Source organism: Pongo abelii, chromosome 4 (assembly GCF_028885655.2).
Source record: "Pongo abelii isolate AG06213 chromosome 4, NHGRI_mPonAbe1-v2.0_pri, whole genome shotgun sequence".
In the NCBI taxonomy this organism is placed as follows: domain Eukaryota; kingdom Metazoa; phylum Chordata; class Mammalia; order Primates; family Hominidae; genus Pongo; species Pongo abelii.
In genome coordinates, this window is record NC_071989.2 from 69,564,521 (window position 1) to 69,588,252 (window position 23,732).

The 23,732-nt window shown below is 38.2% G+C and overlaps 1 protein-coding gene and 1 pseudogene across 3 annotated transcripts in view; both read right to left on the minus strand.

Moving 5' to 3' along the window:
* The window catches only part of PDE4D (phosphodiesterase 4D), a 1,542,529-nt gene that overhangs the window by 1,445,675 nt on the left and 73,122 nt on the right, over positions 1 to 23,732 (minus strand). The window contains exon 1 of one of the 3 annotated variants that reach the window (XM_063724113.1): positions 6,055 to 6,243. The exons of the other annotated variants lie outside the window; for them this stretch is intronic. The gene's annotated coding sequence lies outside the window, so the exon portion shown is untranslated. Of the gene's footprint in view, positions 1 to 6,054; positions 6,244 to 23,732 lie in introns of those variants that run through there. 3 annotated transcript variants of the gene reach the window in all.
* On the minus strand, positions 16,568 to 17,435 carry LOC100462454 (protein SET-like; annotated as a pseudogene).

A 23,732-nucleotide genomic window follows, 5' to 3' on the forward strand; every position in this document is an offset into this window, starting at 1 on the left:
GTATACCTATATAACAAACCTGCATGTTCTGCACATGTATCCCAGAAATTAAAGTATAAAAATAAAATAATAAATAAATAGCCAATACAATATTAAAGGCCAAAAGTAAGGGTTTAGATAAGCACCATAAAAGTGGGAATATAAAGCAAAGCCTGGGTAACAGTAGAAATCAGAGAACATTGAAATGGTTGGCTATGAGAGAACAATCAGCAAACAGCTCACACTTAGGTCTCAAGTTTGAGTGGATAGAAAAATGGTTGCATCATTAATGTAAATATTTCAAATTAAACATTTACTTGAAAGAAAATATAGCTGGAATTTTGTTTTAAATTATATGGAATTTCTATTAATGTTGAAGCTTTTGTGGGGCAGATGGTAGAGCTTTCCAGAAACAGTAGATCCGAACATAGGAAAGAGGCCTGAGTTGAAGGTTAGGGTTGGGGTGTCATCCCTGCAGACATGGTGCAACTTAATATCCACTCTCAGGACATCAGAAAGAGGACCACAGAAGAAACAGAAAATAAAACAGAAAGATACGAACAAATAGACAGTTGAGTGTGACAGACATTAAGAAAGAGCCCATTCAAAATAAAGGGGAATTTTAATGGTTTCAAGTGTTATCAAGAGGTGAAGAAAAATGAAAACTGAGAAATTGACTTAATAATTTGGAGACTGAGAGAAGAAATCAGGTAATAAAGATTTCCAGACCTCAATGTATGAAGAAAAGGTGTAGATAGTGGTCATAGGTCATTCAAGCTGTTTGGAGGTAAAAAGAAAAGTGAAAGTTAAGGTATGCAACTAGTAAAGTCAAGCAAAATTTTTGTTTATTGAGTTGTTTCAAGGATGGAGAATTCTAATGATGTCTGCAAACAAAGAAAGAGGTAAATGGACAAAGAGAGATTAAAAGTTAAAAAGTTGCTTAGGCAATATTTAAGAAGAAGAAGAAGCACACTTAAATGAGGAGGTTCTTTTTCCCCAGGGTAAAGAAAAGAATGCTGATGTAGAAGAATTTGAGGAGTGAAATTGAGGGGCTTGTGTCAGATGAACTTAACATTCTCAAAAAAACAAGGTTCATTTGCCCAGAGTAAGACAGTGGGTGACACCAAAGGTAATGTGATAAAGAATCCAAGAAGTAAACAAAGCAAGTAACAATAAGAACTAGCTAAAATTAGGTAGTATGAACAGAGGGAACCAAGTAAAACAGTGATGCTACTTTCTCCAGCAAAATTAGCATTGCCACCTCAGAGAGTTGAGAAAGTAGACATGACAGTTAGCTGGCTGTCATACCCCCAGCTACACACTCAGCATTCAATTACTCACAAAATATTTACTCAACATCCACTGGGTGCTAGAATCATGAAAACAATGGCTACACATCAATGTGGACAGCTTTGGTCCAAAACATGGCATATCCCACTTCACCCACCCTACCCACCCACTCACCTAAAGCTGTGCTTTCATTACTTGTGATTACCAATAACTCTTGGTGACCAACTCATAATTAGGTATGTGTTAGGACCCTGGTAGCTCAGGAAATAGGTCCTCCATGTTATAAACACCCCGGGAAATTTAGAAAAGTATTTGGTGGAAAGCGTCTTCATTTAAGGATCCTAGAATTTCAAATGTGGTTTCTTAATAAATGGTGATATTTCAAAGTTGACATTATGGCTTCACCCATTCTGTCCTTATTTCTGTTAAACTCAAAGCTGGTCCCTTCACCTCTAATAGCATGCTGTTTTTTTCTTATGCAGTTACTTCACACAAGCCCCTGCCAGTGATTTCACCAGGGCTATGTCCTGCCATACATTCATTTTTTGCATCCATTCATCTGTTCATCAAGCATTCACTGAGTGCCTATGCTATGCCAGGCAGTGGGCTCTGTGGTTACAAAAACACAGTCCTTATTCCCAAAGATATTATAGTACCAGTAGAGGAGGAAGAGCAGAAGAGTAACAGTAAAATACAGATTAAGTACAGTGGTTAAAAATAAAGGAGAGAGATCAGCATTGCTTAAGGGGATCGGACAAAGTTTCATAGAGGAGGAGGCTCTTTGATTGTTGTTTGAAGGACAAGGAACAATTTTCCAGATGGGCGAGGTATGTGTGGGAGAACACTTTGGCAGAAGGAATAACATGTAAAAAGGCACTGGGGCGTGAAACAGCAGACAGAATAGACAACTGCAAGCAGTTCAGGAGGGGAAGGGTGGGGATATGGAAGAGTGGTCAGGGAGAGGGCAGGCAGGTAAGAAAGAAATGTCAACCAGGGGAGGACCTGCTACTGACAAGTCATTCTGGGGGGTCTGACTTTCTTCCTGTGGCACAGAGGTTATTAATGCTTTGGAGTCATGGCTCTTTCAAAATCTATGATACTATCAATCCTCTACTCAGAAAAAAAAATCACCGAAATGGTGTCTACAAACACTCTGAAGTTCAGAAATTGCTTGGACTTCAGGTTAAAATCTTGTTATAGGCAAAGGGCTCATTTTTAGTTTATAAAAATAGCTGGAAGTATGTATACACAACAAGCAGGGCGTAATATGATCCAATTTGTGTTTTAGAACAACAATTCAGCCAACTTTGTTGTGAATGGATTAGAAGCAAGTGAGACCAATGGTAGAATGAGCAATTAAGACATTATGACAACCATCTGGTCAGGAGATGATGCAAGAAACTGCCAAGAAATGTTTGAAAAAGATAAGAATGATTCAAGCTATCAGATGTTTAACTGCATTACAATAATTAAAACAATGTTATGCTGTCCCAAAAAAAGAGAAATCAATGAATTACATTAAAAAACGAGATCCAAAATTTTATATTATGTGTTTTCAAGGTAAAACTTAAAAAGCAAAGGATAGATTATTCAACAAATCATTATTCCACTGGCAAGTGGAAAACTATCTGAGAAAAATATAAAGTTAAATTCTTGCACTCCTATACAACAAAATAAATTCCAGATGGATTAAGATTTGCATGTAAAATAAAGAAACTGGAAGAAAATGTAGGAAAAGTGTGTGTGAACTTGGGATAATGAAGTCATTTCTAAACTAACTCCAAAGGCAGAAACTTTAAAAGGAAAACATCAAAGACTCAACCACTGCCCAGGGGCTGGGGAAGGGGGAAATGGGGATTTGCTATTCAGTGGGTATAAAGTTCCAGTTATGTAAAATGATTAAGTCCTAGAGATTTGCTGGGCAACATTATGCCCATAGTTAATAATACTGTATTATAGACATAAACACATTTTAAAGGACAAGTCTCATGTTAAATGTTCTTACCACAATTAAAAAAGACTCAATCACATGCACAAAAACTTCTCATGTAAAAATATACCCAAGGGAAAAAGTCAAAAAGTGACTAAGAAACTTGGAAAAAAATATTTACATTATAAACAATCTGTAGACACACGGATTACTAGCTATACTATATAAAAATTGTTAGTAAAATTAATTGGAAAATAAGCATCTCAAAAGAAAAATAAGTAAGGAACATTGATAGGCAATTTGCAAAGGATAAAACTATCCAACCTCACTAGTGACTTAACAAACACAGAAAAACCACAGTGAAATGCCATTTTCCCCGTATCAGATTGGCAACGTTTTTAAAAAACAACACTACTTAAGATAGGGGAAAATGTGCCCTCTCATGCACTGCTGGTAGGAGAATAAATTGAAGGGGAAAAAAACTTTCTGGAGAGCAATTTGGCCAAAAAAATCAAACCTTTATAAATAACTATACTCCTTAACCTACAAGCTCTGCATCCTAAGGAAATAATCCTGATTTAACTACCAGGAGACACACAATAATTTTTACAGTAGCAAAATATTTTAAATTTGATTGGCTAAATTAATGTTATTTAACCGTTAAAAAACTATAAAAAATTATCTTGGAGAAAAGTGTTTAAAAGGCATGGATAGATGTTCACACTAGTTCATTAAATGGGGGGGCGGGAAAACAGACTTCAAAATCATGTTATCATATACTAGCCTGAGGCAACACCACTACCACCCCATACTACCTACCATAGCTAGACAAGAAATTCTAGGTTGGTTGAGATATTAATTTGAAGTACAAGTCAGTTGCATTGATACAACAAATGATACCAATATCGTTAGCAGTAACAGAAGTAACAAAGGAAAAAAATGCACAACACCGAAAGCAGCAGGCTGACTCACAGTGATGTGTTAATAAGAGAATTCAGATGGAGAGCTAAGTTTCTATAATCCCTTCATTAGTCTAATGTAACACCTCTGGTATAGCACAATGGACCTTAGTATGCCTGCTCATACTGGCCTCTTCAACCTAATTCTGCGCCTGCCCCCTGCCAAGCTTTGGCCCAGAAATTAGAGAAAAGAACACAGGAAAATCACACGCAGTCAGACCTGAAAATGTTGAGGGGACAGAAAAAGAGATTTGTGGGGGGCGCTGGAGGCCTCAGCACTGCCCTGGGGGCCTTGGCAAATTCTCCAGGAATGATACAGATTGAAACAAGAAGGAAAACCCTACCTCAGATGGATGGCCTGATGGCAATGTGGTGATTGTTTTGGTGTCACTTCAGCACAGGAGCACTTGCACACCATACGGTGGCCTCCAGCTCTCTCACATGTGCTGATTCCTAGGAATCAAAGTTTGTATGGAGCAGGGCAAGTGGCATGTTCTCATCCATTGCCAATATAACATTTTCATTTCAAACGGTCCATATGGGGCCTCTGAAAATCTACAACTATCATCATATGGATAAATTTATCAATCAATAAAACCATATCACATGGTTCAGAATAGCATCTCAAGCAACTTACATTTTATTCTGAGATATGTCCGCATAGGGATTACAGCCTATAGTAGTTAAGCATAATTTGCAATGGAAAAACATGTTTCTACTTAGTTTGCCTTTGCAGGTTTATCTTTGTGATTGCTAATTCCTTTGCTTCTCATTCCCTCCTTTCAAAACTACAGACAAGAGATTCATCAGAAGACTTTACTCTGTGCTGAAAGCAACTGAATATAAAGTAGAAAAGAAGGAATAGCTTTTGAAAAAAAAGAAAGAAAACCAACACCCACACAAATCAGTGTGTGTTTAACAAGGGAAGTTATCTCAAAGGTCACAGATCTGCAGAGGAAACGTGCTATTTACCAATGGCGGGGAAGGAAAAATCCCAAAGACACATAAAACTCACTCTAAATATTTGCCACTCTGTTTTATTTAAGACCAGTGTGTATTAGCAGGGGCAAGCTGAGTACACACTGAGGACTTGACAAGGACACCAAGCTACAGGATCCAGTCCCTTCATCGGCAGCGAGAAGTTGCTCTCAACAGTGCCTAATTGGTTTCAGCAGAATTACTGTTACTACACTAGGAGGGTAGCCTCAGAGAGTATCTATCCTACTGGCCACAGTTCTTTGGGGATATATGTTTTTAAATTTACTTTGTTTATAGTATAGTCTAACTCAATTATTTGGGTTGGGTTTCCTCATGATTTTGCTTATTATCATTTATCTGTAATCTCACTCATAAAACTTGCTTGAATCTATTTTGTTGACATTTACATCTGTTCCAAATAGAAGAAAATAATGAATGATATTTTGTTAAAATAAAATGCAATCAGTCAATTCTGAAAGTTTTCATTGATGATAAAGGCATCTTCCCCATACATTAAACCATATGTGACTTTACATTTAGAAATTCAAAAAATAATTACTTAAAAGCAAAATCATCCATTTACCAGAATAACTCAGAACAAAATGGTACCGTTAAAGACCTGACAGGATTTCTTGGAAGAGAATGTTATTAGTTCATAAATTTAAGGCAGGCACACAGATGTCTGCCCTGCACATAACATAAAGCATTTTGCAACAGAAAAACCTTCATTCATATTTTGACCATCAACACTACTCAATAATCACACCAGCAGGAGGTTTAGACTGTGTTCAGCGTTTTTCCTTCTCACACATTCAGACAGACAAAGACGTACACTTTCATTCTGAAGATGTCCATTTGGTTTTCCCCCACGTTTCATCAACAAACTCATGCCGCACCGAAATTCCTTTTCTGACTTACCTCGAGCATAAAAATCTGGAACAGGAGTGTTGCTTCAGGGAAGCCAGCATCAGAATGGGATGAAGGAAAATGAAATCTCAGTTTCTACCAACAATACAAATCTCTGACATTTGATAGCAGGAAAAAGGGGAGCTAACATCCCATCTAATCTCAGTGCTTTCATAGCAGATATTTTAATGAAAACAATTCAAGCTCCTGACGCAACAGAGGGTAGCCTTTGCATAATGTTTAGTTTCTAATGCCTCCAAAAGGTATCTGATATTTATTTATGATCCAAATATATTAAGTCTGAAATGGAAACACTTCTAGAATTTCCAAAGAGCTTTCATAAAGCTGCCTGAATAATTATTAGCAAATAAGTTAGTAGAAAATATTTTGAAGTTCCACTATTGTTTCTTTGGTTATTGTTTGTTCTCCCCATATCCCCCTTTACCCACCCCCCCAACGGCACACACACACACACACACACACACACACACACACAGGATCATGAAAATATGTTTTAAACGAGTTAAACACAGAAACCATTAATTTGTTAAAATCTCCCTAGATCCCATTTTCAAAGATCACCTGGAAAAATCTTAGGATTTTAAAATGTCCCAAATTCAGAAATCAGAGATTCAAGTGCAAATGTCCTATAGGATGGCTGGCAAGAAAGCTTCATTTGGTGTTCTGAAAGAAACAACTTCCTTCTAAATGGAATTGAAAAGTAAGAAACCATTATTCTCTCTCTTCGTAATAAAAGAAACTAAAGTAAAATCCTGTTTAACTGGAATCTAAATAATCAGAAGTTCACATACCATAATTTTATTGTCATTTTTATGAGAAAGAGACAAATAAAGTAAACCAGCTGATTCAGAGACTTATCTTTTTTAAAAAATCTGTTAAGATATGATTGGTGGGGATTCAACCCCATATTTAGCTCATATATATCAAAAGACTTCTAAACCTGTGATTGATATTCACGACAATGTTAGTATTAAGTACATTTCACTATCTTCTAGGTATTCAAAAGGTGGTTTTGCCCCAATCTGACACAAATTCTAACCCCATGTTAATCACCATATAATTATTTAATTAACCTATCCCCAGCCTAGTTTGGACAAACTGAATTCACAACAAACTGAAAAATAGGGGTTAGTTGTTTTACTTGGAGAAGGGAGGGACAAAAGGGCTGAGTGAACCATTTAAAATGATAATTTTAATATGCAGCATTTCTTTGTGGAACAATTAAATAACACAAGGTTAGGGACCAAAAAACTTGTATCTGCAATTTACTTTATATCAAAATAAATTTGGGAAAATCACTTAACCTCAATTTTACCAAAAGTAAATTAGGGGCACTATTACACTTCTATCTCCCACAATACAAGAGTATGACATAAATACAAATTTCATTGACCTGGCCAAATTGAACTGGATAAAGACAATTGGCCATATACATGGTGATATCTATCTCCACCTGCAGAAAATAGGATGAACCAATGATTTGACTACAAATATATAAATGCTATCTTTATGTCTTTATATGGGTGTATTAGAATAAGATGCTTCCCCACCATCAACCTGCAGTTCCCTGTAAGGTTACCAGGCCATTACTATTACTGTCACCTACATATAAATGACGAAGCAGAAGCAAAAATCATAAAAATAAATTGCCCAACATAGAAGATGGGTCAAAAATAGAACTTAGAATCTTCAAAGCATTAAAGATAGTGCTCTGCGTTAAGTAAGCACTTAACGTATTCTTGGAGCAGACTCTTGAACTGATACCCCACAGTTCTGGAGATCACTAGGCATCCTAAGCACCCTATGGTAGACAGAAGCCCAGTGTCTTGTCAAAAATCCTAGATGCTCAAATGCGATGAAAATTACATAAGGAATATATTTCTGCTACTGCTTTTGATTACTTTTTAAACTGCTTTTATTGATATATAATAGTTGTACATATTTGGGAAGTACATGTGATATTTTGATACCTGTACACAATGTGTAATGATCAAGTCAGGAAAATTGGGATATCCATCAGCTCAAACATTTATCTTTTCTTTGTGATGATCATGTCTTTTTGCCCCTGTCTCTTTTTTGGCCTCTTTGCTACTTCTACAATAACACAAGTTTACTCCATGTGAGTTCACAGCAAGTAATATATTCATAATAGCAGAGGCCCAAGTTATAATTCTAGTCTTGGCAGCTCTCTCAATAACTACAGGCTTTTAGGATGTCATAATAGATGTCTTTATTTTCCCATTCTTAGAAGGGATTAAAGGTTGAATTTGACCAAAAGGCAACTGATACTAAGGATGTTGGAACCACTCCATATCTCCCAAGGAGGAAAACTTGCAGAGGTTTAAATGGAGTTGAGAGATTTTTAAAAGCCAAAGAAGAATTCCCTTTTATCCCTACTTCCATGGGACCCTCTGCTATGCTGCCAAACTCTCTACAGAGACAAAAGGGGGAAACTGGACCAGTTACACTATCCGCTCAATAATGTCTTGCAGCACAACTGATAACAGGATCTTTACTGACCAGAATGCCTGGATGATGTTTTGCCAGGTTTGTTGAAAAGTTATGCTATGTAAAAGAGAAACAGAAATATTATTATTAACTATGTAATGACAATAATAAAGAACTCTTCTACCTGGACTCTCAAAAAAACAGGAAAAGTGACCAAATAGTTTTTCTCAATAGCCCAAAAGACAGTCCAAACAGTTTTAAGGGAAGCTTCAATTAACAGCAAAAATTCATGTTTCTTATTCCTTCTCTTGGAAAGAATTAATAAGCAGTTAAATGAGAAATGATAAGAAGAAAAGCCTCAGGATTCGGATGTCCTATAGGCAAGAATACACAGCCCCTGGAATTTTGTAAATCTCTGAGAAAACACTAAAAGTTTACTTATCCAAAGAACCAAGGGCAAAATCCACACTTGTCTTCAACTAATTTAAGTGTCATCTCATTTCTCAATTATTTTCAATGTAATTGATCACATTGAATTACATTTTGAATAACACCAGGAAAAGGTTGGACTGCAGATGCCTGTTTTCACTTCATTTTCAATCAAAGAACCAAATTAATCTGCAGGACATTATGAGCACATTATCCAGCAACAGCCCGCCACATGTCTGCCCACTCTCAGAAGACAATATATGTCTTATCTTCATTCGCCAATTCCACAAACATTTCACCAACCCAATGAAAAGCCCAGGGTAAAGAAGACAATGACATGAACCCTGTCCTCAAACAGTTTAAAATTTGGTACAAACGATATGTTTACATGCCAAATTACTATAACATGAAGCAAAACGTAATAACTGCCACAAATGAGGACTTAAAAAATTCAAACACCTATGGCATTTCAGAGGCAACAGCTACATTATGGAAGAGGGAACATTTCTTATCATTTTAAAAATCACTCAAAAAAGTATTCCAGATGATTAAACAGACCTGAGAAAATAAAGCATCATAGCTGAAGGAAGAAAAAACAAAATTAAAAAATTGTTTAAACGTAGCATCTTCATGTTTTCATTCAACTATACACACCCCAGAAAAACATAAAATGTGGTCAGATTTCTCCAGTCAAACTTCATCCATTCTCTGTGAGAAAGCTAGGTTCAAATGCCTCCACAATCTTGAGATTAAAATGGAAAGTGAGAGAACCTTACATCATTGTACATGTGCATTGGTCAAATTATCTTTAGGAATTAAAAATCATATTTTTATTTTTTCAATTAACACTGTAAACATGCGCAGTCAGAGGCCTCTTACCTTTGCTGTTTAATTATCCATCTGATTGCAGCTCAGATCAGCTCTTCATAATCCAATTTTAAGAAAATGATACATCTATTTAAAAGCACATATAGCTTGTTTTGTTCAAGTAGAAAGTGACCAAATTCTCCTAGACCGAGAAAAGATTGGCATATTTGCTTGTGCATGTCAGATTATTTAGTCGCAAAACTGGGAATTATTCCACAGATGTGAATGGATTTCTAATTTATGTCACAAAGGAGAGATTATACTCTTAGGATAAGTTATTTACTTACTCATTTTCCTAATTTGATTTCAACACACATGAGAATTTCAAGTCAGGAAAGCATTGCCAACAATGCTTCACCAGAGACAACCAAAAAGAGATCATAAATGTCTTATTAGCTGTAAATAATGATAAAAATCAAATCTTTGGGAATATAATTACAGCTGGTCTAGCTTAAAGGGTTTTACATTTATATTAGCCCAAGTAAATCACAGTATACTAATTTTAATTTATACATTAAAGTAGGTTTGTTGTACTTGTTGCCATAAATTTCAAAACAAGAAAAATCAAGAAGGATCAACTTCTTTATTTTTTTTTTTGAATCACATTTTCCAATTGTAAGGTCCATAGCTCCTCCTTTTCTGCCTGTTGACAAGCGTACTTCTCCTGCTTTCTAACTAAATACGCTCCTCTCTGCAGTAACTTGTCTGAGCTTGTTTGTCATAGTTCTTACTGGCAATTTCTAAGCTAACTTTTCATGATCTTTTGAAGAAACAACGTATAAGTGCACCTGTGTTATTTTATGTTCATGCCTCCCCCTTGTTTTCTTTCCTTGGCACCATAGAAGCAGACATACATGTCTGTAACTTATGATGGCTTATTTATTATTTTTACCTGCATATATTCAGAAACTATTTTTAAGAAAAGGACTGGACTGATAAATCAGAGCTAGGAAGCCTGGTCATTGTGTGGGCTTGGACAAGTGATATAATTCACTAGACCTATATTTTCAGGTGCAAAATGAGGAGGACCCTGCCAGAGAATCAATCATCAAAACTGCAACAACTCTGAAACTGTATGACTCTCCAGCTCTTTGACTTGGGACTTCACACTTAGACGTCATTTGTTACTTTAAAAGATGGTTGGTTCCATTGTGGAAGACAGTGTGGTGATTCCTCAAGGATCTAGAACCTGAAATACCGTTTGACCCAGCAATCCCACTACTGGGTATATATCCAAAGGATTATAAATCATTCTATTATAAAGATACACGCATGTGTATGTTTATTGCAGCACTATTCACAATAGCAAAGACATGGAATCAACCCAAATGCCGATCAATGATAGACTGAATAAAGAAAATATGGTACATATATACCATGGAATATTATGCAGCCATAAAAAGGAATGAGATAATGTCCTTTGCAGGGACATGGATGAAGCCAGAAGCCATCATCCTCAGCAAACTAACACAGGAACAGAAAACCAAACACCACATGTTTTCACTCGTAAGTGGGAGCTAAACAATGAGAACACATGACACAGGGAGGGGAACAATACACACCAGGGCATGTTGGGAGGCAGTGAGGGGAAGGAGAGCATCAGGATAAATAGCTAATGCATGCGGGGCTTAATACCTAGGTGATGGGTTGATAGGTGCACCAAACCACCATGGCACACATTTACCTATGTAACAAACCTGCACATTCTGCGCATGTATCCCAGAACTTAAAGTAAAATAAAATTAAAAAATAAAGATGGTTGGTCTTTCCCCTGGTAGATATAAACACAAAGACGAAGCGGCACATACGTGAGTGGGGAGTGAAACAAGAGAGAAGGGGTGGGGGAAGAAAGTGAGAGAGAAAGAAGGAAAAATGAGGCAAGAGAGACAAAAACCCAGAGACAAGGCAGGGAAAGGGTGGGGAACAGGGTGAAGAATTTAGAGAAAGAGGAGAGAATTTGGGAAAACAGAAGAGTGTATACAGTAAGAGAGCTAAAGAAGAGGTCTAATTAATAGTATACAACCAATTATAGGGTATAAAATTTTAAAATTATTGCATGCATTTTTTGCATGTCAACAAATACCTACAGGTGTTAGTTTCTCTCCAGATTCAGAAAAAGCAAAATACTTGGATATTGAAGTGCTAATTTTAAATGTCTGTAAAAATTTGTGAGGGAACAAAGTTATTTTCTATTATGAATTTACTAAACATTAGATGACATTTTAAGCCATCATATGTTATCAATAAAAATTAGCACAAGAGAAATTCCAGCACAGGGCACAGGATATAGTAGGCAACAATATACCTTAGAGAGAAGAAGGAAAATGAGAGACAGAGGAAGGCTCTATTTTAAAATGACATAAATCATCTTCCTGATCTTGAAGACTAATGGAGATAGGGAGAAAGGATAAAATATGCCCATGCAAAATTGCCTAGACGCTGAACAAACAGCAAGTACAAACTACAGTAAAAAGTTAAATAACCAGAACTCAATTAACTAGAATTCTCAATTTTCTAGAACACATCCACACACCTTTACAGTCCAGTATTCAAGGAGACAACTTTACAAAAAAATAAAAGATTTCAATGTTCATGAAATAATAATAGCAATTACCACCACCACCATTAGCAACTCCCTAGGAATGTCTCTGGAGAACAGTCACATCTAGTACCTACAGCATTAGCGTCCAGAGAACAATAACCACTGTTGTTCAACATGCAGACCAGGAGGCCATGCAAGGACCTCTGCAATCAAGCCTAGTTACTCAAAGTAGTGCCTGCACTTCAAAGTCAATGTGAGTTGACTGCTCTAAATCGTTTCCCACTGGAGAGTTTGAAATGTCAGCCCATGCCTAAAATTTTTGGAGTCAGGGGTCTCCAGCCAGTAGCCCACTCCCTTCTCTTCTCTTCCCCACCTTCAGTTCTTTTCTGCAGTGAGGGGCCTTACACACACTCCCAAGGACACCTCAGCCCACACATCTAAGATTCATACACAGCCCCACACTCTTTGGTCCTAGGAGTGCTCCACACAAGAGGTACAGTTCACCTTTGGGAGATGAGACCCCAAGAGAGACCCACGTAGGCCCTGGAAGTCATCTTGGGATCACTTAGGTAGGAATTGTGGGGTATCAAATGGTTTAGAAGAGGGAATGGGGTGCTTTGGATTGACAATATCCACATGGCTCTGCAGAATCCTCTCCCCATAAGGCATGCCACAGTAGAGGAAGACCAGCAGGGCATTCTAAAGCAAGTAACATGAGAGAAGAGCCTCTTTCCCCAGGTTTAAGGGTGCTACTGTTAATATGGCATTTCTGTCTTAACCTAGGTTAGCCAGGAAATCTAATTAGCCATATCTCATTCCATGCAGCCAGACTGAATAGTATTTGGTCGTGCTATACAATGAAAATAAACAACCTAAGCACTAAAATTACTATAACTCAGGTGGTCAGATGATTTTGGTTTTAATACCCTGGAATCCCTGCCCAATTAGCACGAGAGGATGAATTTTCTTCAGCAACAAACCCCTAAAAGCCTCATGCATACTGCTTAAGAATAAGCTAGCACAAAGAGAATCTTTACTCTCAGTGACCAGAGAGTAAAGTTTTTGTCTCAACTTCTCCTTCCTTACTCTCAGTCTACAAAACATCATGCAAGGCTGACCCAAGGCCAGAAGCCAAATTTAATGGTGAGCCTCCTCTCTTGTTCTCTCTTCTTGTAATACCTCATCCTGACATGCCCAAGTTATCCTCTGTAGGAACACAAGAAGATCCACTTTCCCAAAACAGTGTCCTATACCTCTGTTTCCCACTCTCTACCACCTGATTTTTTTTTTCTTATCTTTTTGGGCTTTAATCTGGTCACGGTCAACTAACTAAGAGAATAAACTACTTACCATATACTAGTGAGCTAGTGAGTGTTATCAGTCGAATAGGGTCATCTACCCAACTTAATTAACATTGCAAAAATGAGGTCAGAGCAGTGGAGGCACACAAGCTCCTTGGAACACTTCGAATAAACTGTACAGCCTGCTCGACCGAGAGACCACCACACATAGACACAGTACAAGGAATATATAAAAGAGACAAGAGACTCGTCCTAATAGATTTGCAGTACAGCTGAGAAACAGAATCTATATAACATAGAAAGAGCTTTAATAATATTATAAAATAACACAAGGATACAAATCAGTGAGTAACAAGGCCTTTTTCCCTCCTGTTTTCTAATGTACTCCCAAAAGTCTCATCTGCCATAAGCTTTCCCTGAAATTTTGATTAAGAGATAGAAGGCTTGGCCTGAATAGTAAAAGAAACAGCTTGGAAGAATTTAGACACATTTCCTTCCTTCTCTGCTTCCTCATGTTTCCTGTCCTTAGAACTTAGGCCTTTTCAAGGATGTTTGGAAGTGTTCCCTGCATGTTCATGTGCTTCTGCTACCTCAGTCTTACTTTTATTACTATAATATATCAGGGCCCTCAAGAGTTATCTTTATTCTTCCTATGTAAGAGTGAATAGTAATTTCATTTCAGTTTTTCCAGCTGCTCCTTTACATTGTTCTGCCCCAAGACTTCAAAAAGATAGGAAACCCTTGAAGTCCTAGAATCCTAGACTCAGAGTCAGAAAGCACACATTCTTATTCTAGTTCTAGTGCTTAGTAGCTGTGAGGAAAGTATTTAACTCTTCTGAGTCTGAATGCCGTCTGTAAGATGGCGGCCTGTTTCAGCAAATGCCAAATCAAATCCCTTTCTGTGAGAGCAAACAACACGGTGCTGCTAATAGGCATGGTTGATGTGAGCACTTGTGGCAGATATTCTCTGCTTTGGAATTTCTCTGAACAAGATCCGATTGATTTGTTTATTCAGTTAACAAATATTTTATTGAGCACCTAATATGTATCAGACTCTCCACTGAGCACTTATTAGAACCACTGGAGCTATGAGCCATCCAGTTGCTACTGGACAGTTTCTATTTTCAAATTACCACTTTTCTAGTGTTCTCCCTTTTGGAGAATAGTTAAGAATATGTGTCATGGCCAGGCACAGTGGCTTACACCTGTAATCCCAGCACTTTGGGAGGCCAAGGCGGGTGGATCACTTGAGGCCGGGATTTTGAGACCAGCTTGGCCAACACAGTGAAACCCCATCTCTACCAAAAGCACAAAAAAATTAGCTGGGCATGGTGTCACGTGCTCGTAGTCCCAGCTACTTGGGAGGCTGAGGGAGGAGAATCAGTTGCACCCAGGAGGCAGAAGTGGCAGTGAGCCGAGGTGACACCACTGCACTCCAGCTTGGGCAACAGAGTGAGACTTCATCGCAAAAAAAAAAAAAAAAAGCAAAAGAAACAAAGAATGTGTGTCATGTTGCTTGCTTAAATTTTATTTGCAGCATTTTGGAATGAAATGTGTCCCTCTCCTGGCTTCATTATACATCAAAATTCCCACAGTTAAAGTTTTTTCAAGACATATAAGTCAGCATAGTCGCTAAGAAATTCTCTCTTGGGCTTGATAGAAGAGAATTAAAATATATCTGGACTTCATCAAGTTTAGTTTTTCAGTCTGTCACGGGAGGCTGGAGTCACTAGGGATAAATTAAATTATTAAGAATGAAAGTTTCCAATAGTGTAAGGAGAGACGTGGTAGTGAGCCGCACATCAAGATAATGAGTGAGCACACGCACCACACACCAGGACCCACGGATACTGCAATCCATAAGTGCACCTCCTCAATATGCCACCTTTGAAAACCAAAAATGTAACAAGCAAATATCAGAATAGTCATTCCTGCTCAGTGGAGTCCCTAGCCACAGCCAAATAAAAGAAGACTAGCTTCTTTGAAACTCGGAAACAAAGAGCACCTTTCCAGTGGACAACTAACTAAAGTGGTGTGATTTTGGTATAAGTTTGTGTGTGTGTGTGTGTGTGTTGTTTGTGTGTGTGTATGTGTACACATTTAGTTTTATCGTAACAAAGCAACTTGTACTTTTCACATTTAAAACTGAGCATCATCTTTCCTTTACAGTGAAACAAAAAGAAAATTTAAAAATAAGCAGGAACAAAATTACAATAGAGAAAGTCAATTCCAAATAAGATCCTACAGGTTCTGCTGATTCTCCCATTGAGTGGCAGGGCTCAAGTCATCATTAGGACAGAATTTATTTTAAAAGTGTCATCTTAAACTGCAAAGATGTCTGTCAAATATCACAATAAACATGCCAAAGGAGAAGCCATGTTGTCAAAATGCCCACTTAACCCACCCAAACATCTCAGATCCACCCTTTGCTGACCTTCTATAATCCCATTTTGTTTTTTAGTTTTTTCTTTTTTTAAACAAGAGAAAATAGACAGATACATGTTGGTAAATGCTAACTGTCCATATTCACATAGAGACACCGTGTACTCTCTAAGCCCAAGATACAGAGAAAAGAGGGAAAAAGCTAGAATTCTATGCACTACTACATAGGGGCCTAGCACCCTCCAGCTTACAGCAGAACGAAGGGAGCAGGTTTTTCTTTTTTCCCCCAGAGCTCGGTGGTGTTGATTCCATACAGTTTTTGTTCAGACAGAAAGGGATAAAAATGAATTTCAAACAGAAAGGCGTAGAGACACTTTTCCCATTGGATTCCGCAATAAGTTGAGAACCACGGTGTAGAGCAAAGAGACCTCAACAACAGGGCAACAGAGCACAAGAGGAAAAAGAAAAGACTGGAACTTGCTCCCAGGGACTGGAGAAAATTTTTAAAACAGGAAAGTTGGAACCTATCAGTGTTCTAGTAATCATCTTTTCCTTCATTCTTCTCTCCTTCCCCCCCCCTTCATCATCATCTTCATCTTCTTCACCTTCATCTTGTCTTCTTCATCAAAGCTTTTTATCCTTCCTCCTCTTCATCATCACCATCATCATCTTCTCCTTCTCCTTCTTCATCATCCATATCGGGAACCAGGTAGTACTGTAATGAGTTTGACCAAATATCATCTTTGGTGACCTCTCCTAACTCATCAGCACCTGCACCAGAACGGCCAGTAAACCAGGTAAAGAAGCTCTCTGGTTCCTCATGCTGCCTCTTCCTGCTGACTTTATTCTGCATTTGACTTGAACGTTTCATCAAATCCTTTCCAGATTTCCATTTCATTTCAGTGGACTTTGAAGATTGATCACCACTCTCATTCAGATGAAATTCTTTGGAGAGAAGTTTATTTTCAAAGTAAGGATTTTCATCAAAATAAAAATCTATTCTGTAACCTGATTTAATATCTTCAAATTCTGTCATTTCAACTCCGCTCACATAATGCAGTGCCTCTTCATCCTCCTCCAGCAGGGCAGACACTTGTGGATGGTTGACAAATATTGTTACCCCAAAATTTGGGATTTTGGCGATCAATTCTGACATCTTCTGAAAAACTGGTTGGCAGAGTTTGTCATATTTCTGTTCTACTTTCAAAATCTCCCCCTGGCTTGTCCATTAAGTCTGTCTATTTCATTTTGTACTTCATCAATGCGTTCAATTGCTTCTTGCTATTCTTTTTCTCCCTTCTTCAGCAAGCCTGCAGAGGCCAATGTCTCCTCCGGTCCCAGAGCAGGAGGCATTCTTGGTTTCTTCTTTTGAGCGGGAGTGGAGACTGGCATTTGGGGGCCATGCAGCTAGGGAAGTCCAAGAACCAGACTACAAGTCTCCTTGCTCATCTGGAAGCAGGCAGAACACTCTGGTATAAGATTTATTGGTTAAAAGTGAGCAATAACACATGGATATTTGAAGGATCCCTTTACACTATTAATTCCATTCTTAATTAATAGCATAAATGTCCATTCTTAATTTTATAAATGCAGAACCATTTATAAAAATGGAAAAGCCATAGCTGTTTGGATCCCCCAAGGAAGCTAATCTACCCACCAAGATAGAACAGGAGTTTGTAAACATACCTTTGGCGTAATTGTTTGATAATTTATTATATAATAGTTAGTTCTTTAACAAATGGCTTTTCTTTTCCCTGATCTACATTAATATTAGAAGGAGAATGAGTTCTCTCAAAAAATGGGAGAAAATGCAGAAAATAACATTATTTTCCCTTCAAACACCCATCTTCTCCATATGCTTATGATGGGTGACAGAAAGAGGAGGAAAATCAGGCCTCCCAGGGAATACACAGTTGGGGGAATCCCTGCCCCAAACATGCATAGGCAGGGCTACCATGTTGCACAATCCCTTTGCACAATTATACTCTTGGCAAAATTTACCTCCAGGACTGTGCGGTGCACAATCTGCCTGCTGTGCACGGGGACTCTATCTATAGGCACCCAATAATCCATGAAGAGGAAAGTGCACCTAGCCCAGGGAAATAATATTGTGTTGCCCTGCGGGCTAGTTCAATCCAAAGGGAGTCAAGGAAAAGAAAGAGAAAGTGTTCACTGACTTTAATAATTATTCAAGATTCAGAAGTATCTGGGAATTATAAAATATTTGATTCTGTAATCACATCAGAGGAAAGCCTTTCCATTTGACTGATTCTCCAGCAAACCAAACCACAGAGGGAATGGCTGAGCAAACAGTTTTCCTACCTCCATGCTCACACACATGGTAGAACATACCAGCAAACAAAAAAACATTCACCAGACTTCAATTGATGAAACACACTGGGAAGAGGTGCCTTCCCTTTGGTTGACTTTAAAAACATTAACTGATATAGTTTAAGTTTTTGTTTCAACCTGCAAAATAGAGTTGTTACCTTAAATATATGACATTTAAAGACAAGGAATTTCTATCAGACCAGATGAAGAATATGCTGGACCTCAGTCTGGTGACCAAGTGTTATTCACATGAGAAACGTTCTTAACCCAAACACTTCAGAATGGCATAGGAAGCTTTCTTTACTGAGATGCTCAAGGATGTGTTACAAGCAGGATCTCTGAAAAGCAGGAGTGAAAAGGACAGGGGGCTGATGCTTCAGAATGCCCTCTCCTGCCCTTCTCCAGCCATGCCTCTCCATGGAACCAGCAGTCTGCAGGGCTGTGATACACACCCACCTGCAGGGACAACTTCCCTTCTAGACTTTTCCCCAGATACTCATGACCCTGGGATGTCCTGCCCCAAGTGCTCCGAAACCAGCTTCCAGGGCCTGTGTGGGTCTTCACCCTCCCAAAGCAGATCAACTCACAAGTGTGCACACCCCTAGGCCTGAGGGGTGTTCATGGGCAGCTAGTGGATGTGGGTGTGAATAAAGTTGAATGAGCAGGCTGGCTCATCCACACACATTCTTACAAGCATCCTCCAGTTGCACCGTGGAGCCAGGGCAAGAAGAGAAGGAATAGGTTGTGGAATAGGGGGTCTTGTCCTGGGCCCTCAAATGTTAGGGGTGAGCCTGGAATGGGATAAATCATATAATGAAATAAGTACTATTCAGTGATCCAAAGAAAAATCTCCTCTCTCTGTTTCCTATCCTCACGGTGACCACATAAATGGAGTATCTCAACCAGGACACTGGGGAGCATGAAAGGTATCTTAACTAGGTGGGACACTAGCTCAACAGGTGAGGCCAGGACTGTCTTGCAAACTAGGATATAAAGTCATCCCAGCTACACCGAACTGTAGAATAGTGTCTCCCCTTATGATGATCATTCACTACCACTGAGCCCAGAGTTCCATAAATCACTGCCATCCATTGGCATCCAGCATTTTCCCCCTCATTGTGTTCTTTTCCTCATTAGAGAGTGTTTGTGTTTGGTGTACCCAAGAAGTAAATAAAACCTCATTTTCATCATATACAACAGACTTTGGGCATATAATAGAAAGCATCATATGTGGTTCCACCTTCTGTAGTTTTCCTACAAAGTTTGCTCAATTTTTTACGTTTGTAGGTTGACATTCCAAATAAAAGGAGTAGAAAATAAGAAGGAAACCCATGAAACCAGAGAACCATCGGAAACCCCTGCAAACTCATCAGAGAAAGTTGGATCTAGGGATTCCTGCAGGAGGTAGAAAATCAAAGATAAATAGTATATGGAATTTTAAAAGAAAACATTGTGGATGGCCTTTTCTGGAGCCCAGCCTGCGCTAAGCCTATGCATACAGGATTTAATCAGGACTAGTCAGTACAATCCAGACATGCACACCCTAGATGAGGGAGTTTCTAGGAAAGTCTATGGCCACATCCTTGGCGTCTAGTTAATGCGTCTCCCGTGCTGCTTCTTGGCAAATTTCAGTAGCCTGATTTTATCTCATAGCTCTTGCACAATACACACACACACACACACACACACACATGCAATTTCTACAGTGCTTCCAGCCAGTGCTACTGTTCACCATTATTTACACTAGCAGCTCTTAAACATAACCACACATCACAGTTATCCTGGGAGCTTCTCTAACATACAGATTCCCAAGCGGCTCCCCACAGAGACTGAATCGGGAGGTCTCGGGTGAGGCTGGGACCTTTCTACCCTTAGTAAACAAACAATCCAGATGACTATAAAAGCAAAACATTCTAACCCCTGGAGAATCTCTGCTAGAGCAGTACAGGCTGAATTCCATCTGACCAGCATAAAGTCATGCCATCATGCTGTTTTTCTTGGTCTATTCCTACTTTGGGGTCTTCCCAGAAAGAGCTGAAGATGTGCTGCCCAACACCATGGAGATGAGGCCCCACAATAAACAGCTGTCCTTTCCTGCCACGGCCAAACTGCAACCAACTGCCAATTCAAACACGTCCTGAAATGGCTCTCTATTCATTGACTTTCATGAGAAACTACTTGATCTTTATTAAGAAATAAAATACACACATGCAGCAAGTTATGAAAATTTTAGAATGGTTCCTCTTTTTTATGGACAGTCTTTAGTTTCTAATCCAACAATAAAATGATTCCTTCAAATGAAATTTTAACCCATTTCTTTCCTTCTTTCTCTCTCTCCTCCTCCCCATCCCACACACACTCATACAATGATCTGTGGGCTTTTTGTTAAATTAGTGATTCTCAACGAATAGAGGCCCAACCCTTCCAGAAGAACACATCAATGTCTCCAGGAAGCCATGTCATTTTTCTGTTTGTGAAAATGAACCAAATGTTTTCAAAGGGAAAGAAACACTGCCAGCCTCATCTTTGATTCATCCAGAATACAGATGGGAGAAAATTATAGCAATCAATCAACTTGAATTTCATGTTTTACAAATGTTATAGTGTGATCAGAAATAAGCCAAAATTTATAAGTAATTGGCATAGAAGAATTAATAAAATAAGTAAAATTAGAGAAATGCTATCAGGTAAAAATCCCTCCTTAACAGTAGAGAAGCAGATTATGAGAATCCAGTCATCACTCTGGATATTATCATCACAGGCAAAAATCAGCTAAGTCAGCTGTTGACAGAGCAGAGGAAGTTAAAAAAAAAACTCTACTCCTCTGGCACTGTTTTGAAGTTCAGTGATACTCAGCTTGGTAAGTCATTCAGTGCACTGATTGCTGCTTCCCCTGGAAGCAGTCAGTGCCTGTCTCCTGTGTTACTCCCACAGATCTCAGGGATGGGGCCATTACAAGACAGTCCCTCTGATCTTGGCTGCCAAAAACTCAACATAGCGTGATAGTGATGCCTCCTCGCCAAGGGGGAAAATCAGTGCTAAACATGGTACCCAAATTTCCACTCATCATACTGTGGTGGCATTAGAGGGTATGGAGCTATAAAAGCTAAAAAATAAAAAAGCAAGGCCAGGCCAGGCATGGCAGCTCACGCCTGTAATCCCAATACTTTCGGACGTCAAGGTGGGAGGATGGTGGGAAGCCAGGATTTCAATACCAGCCTAGACAACAAAGTGAGACCCCATCTCTATAAACTTTTTTTTTGTTTTTTGATTAGCAAGGCATGGTGGCACATGCCTGTAGTCCCAGGTATTTGGGAGGCTGAGGTGGGAGGATTGCTTGAACTCAGGAGTTCAGGGCTGCAGTGAGTTATAATCGCACCACTGCACTCCAGCCTGAGTGACAGCACAACTTCATCTTTTAAAAAAAAACAAATAAATAAAAATAAATAATTAAATAAAAATTTAATTTATTAAACGCACCCGCTTGCTTCCTGAAATCATGCCAAGCTGAAGAAATATCTCTTCAATATATTGGTCCTTGGCATTATTTCACTAAACTATTTCATTAAACTAACACCTCATTCCTCTTGCTTTATTTTCTTTTCACTATGCTTTAGATCATTTTCCTAAGGTAGTTTAAAAGTGAAACTAAATGCTCACCCTCCATAAGTCAAGACTTCCATAAAACATAAGACATAACATACATATTATTCCACTTGTATAAGCATAAATTTGACATGAAATAGCTTGAAATAAAGTTTGGAGGGATGTGCATGGTGACATTCCCATTGGTTCGTTGAAGATGGTCCAAGATTTCTGTTCCTGTTACTTACCTCTTTTCTACTAGAAACATTAATTATTTATTATTTGTATGCTCATCAAGCTTTTAAAAAAAGGGTGGGAAATATTGAAGTTACTTACCAATGGAAGCTATCAATATTTGATATTATAATTACAGAGACTCCTCAACTTACAATGGGATTATGTCCTAATAAACCCATTGTAAATTGAAATATCATTAATTGAAAAATGCATTTAATATACCTATCCTACCAAGCATCATAGCTTAACCTAGCCTACCTAAACATGCTCCAAACTCACATTAGCCTACAGTTGGGCAAAATCACCTAACACAAAACCTACTTTATGATAAAGTATTGAATATCTCTTGTAACTTTAAATGCTGCACTGAAAGTGAAAAAAAAAAGGAAGAGCAAAATCAATGGCACAGAACAATGAAGGGACACAGTAATTCAACAGGAAGGGAACAGTTTCTACTGAATGCATGTAATTTCACACCATCATAAAAATAGTTGAAAAATTCTAAGTCGAACCATCATAAGTTGGGGACTGACTGTATTTCAAAACTCTAGGAAAAAATGGCTGTTAGACTTCTGACTATACCATTTCTTTTGCTATTGTTATCCATTGTTTGTGTGATCTGCCATTGCCAAAATGCATCTACCAGGTTGAATGGAAGTATTTGTCCACAATCTTATTTTAAAACATAGGAAGGAGATGGTCATAAATGAGAGGTTACTTACCCTCCTGAAACAGCCACTAATTCCGCAAATTGGCTGCTTGTTGTTCAAGACAGAGACCCTCACGGATAAAGTAAATAACAATTTATCCCATCAATGAATTGAAAGATGCATTCATTTAAAAATTACTTGATATCACAATTGGCATTTCAATTTTATAGTTCTTCTTGCTCTCACTTTTCATGGAGATTGTACAACAGGAGGCAGATACCAAATATGTTCCCTAAGAAAATTTAGAATGGCTCTATTAATCTCTCTCTGACTTCAAGACAATGTTTAAAAATAAATGTCTGGCTTAACATTTTACAAATGCATCTTTTTAAACATTAATATTTTTTCTGTGCACCACAAGAGAGAAATTTTGTATTGGGAATCTAAGTCAGGAGCAATTCAATGAGACTGAAATCACCCAAGACAGCTTCCATCTCTTTATCTCCATCACATGGAAGATTTCTTGATTACACTTTGGAGCCCATTATCAACTAGGATTGTCCCATTTTCAAGATCTGCCCGTCTCAAATTTTTCAACATTTCCTACTCTTTCCCTCCTGTTGAATTTATCCTGCCCCTTCATTGTTCTCAGTAGTTGATTTTGCCCTTACTTTTCTTTGTTCTTCGAGTCTTCTTAAACTGGGATACAAATTCCCAGCCCACTCCCACCCAGTATAGGCCCTTGTCATGGAAAAATATGGCATATATATTTTAGGTGTCTATTTACTGAGAAATCAATCACCTACTACCATCTACTACTTTATTTTAACAGATCCGCACTGGAATTTTAAATATTTTATTTTATTTTATTTTATTTTTGAGATGGACTTTTGCTTT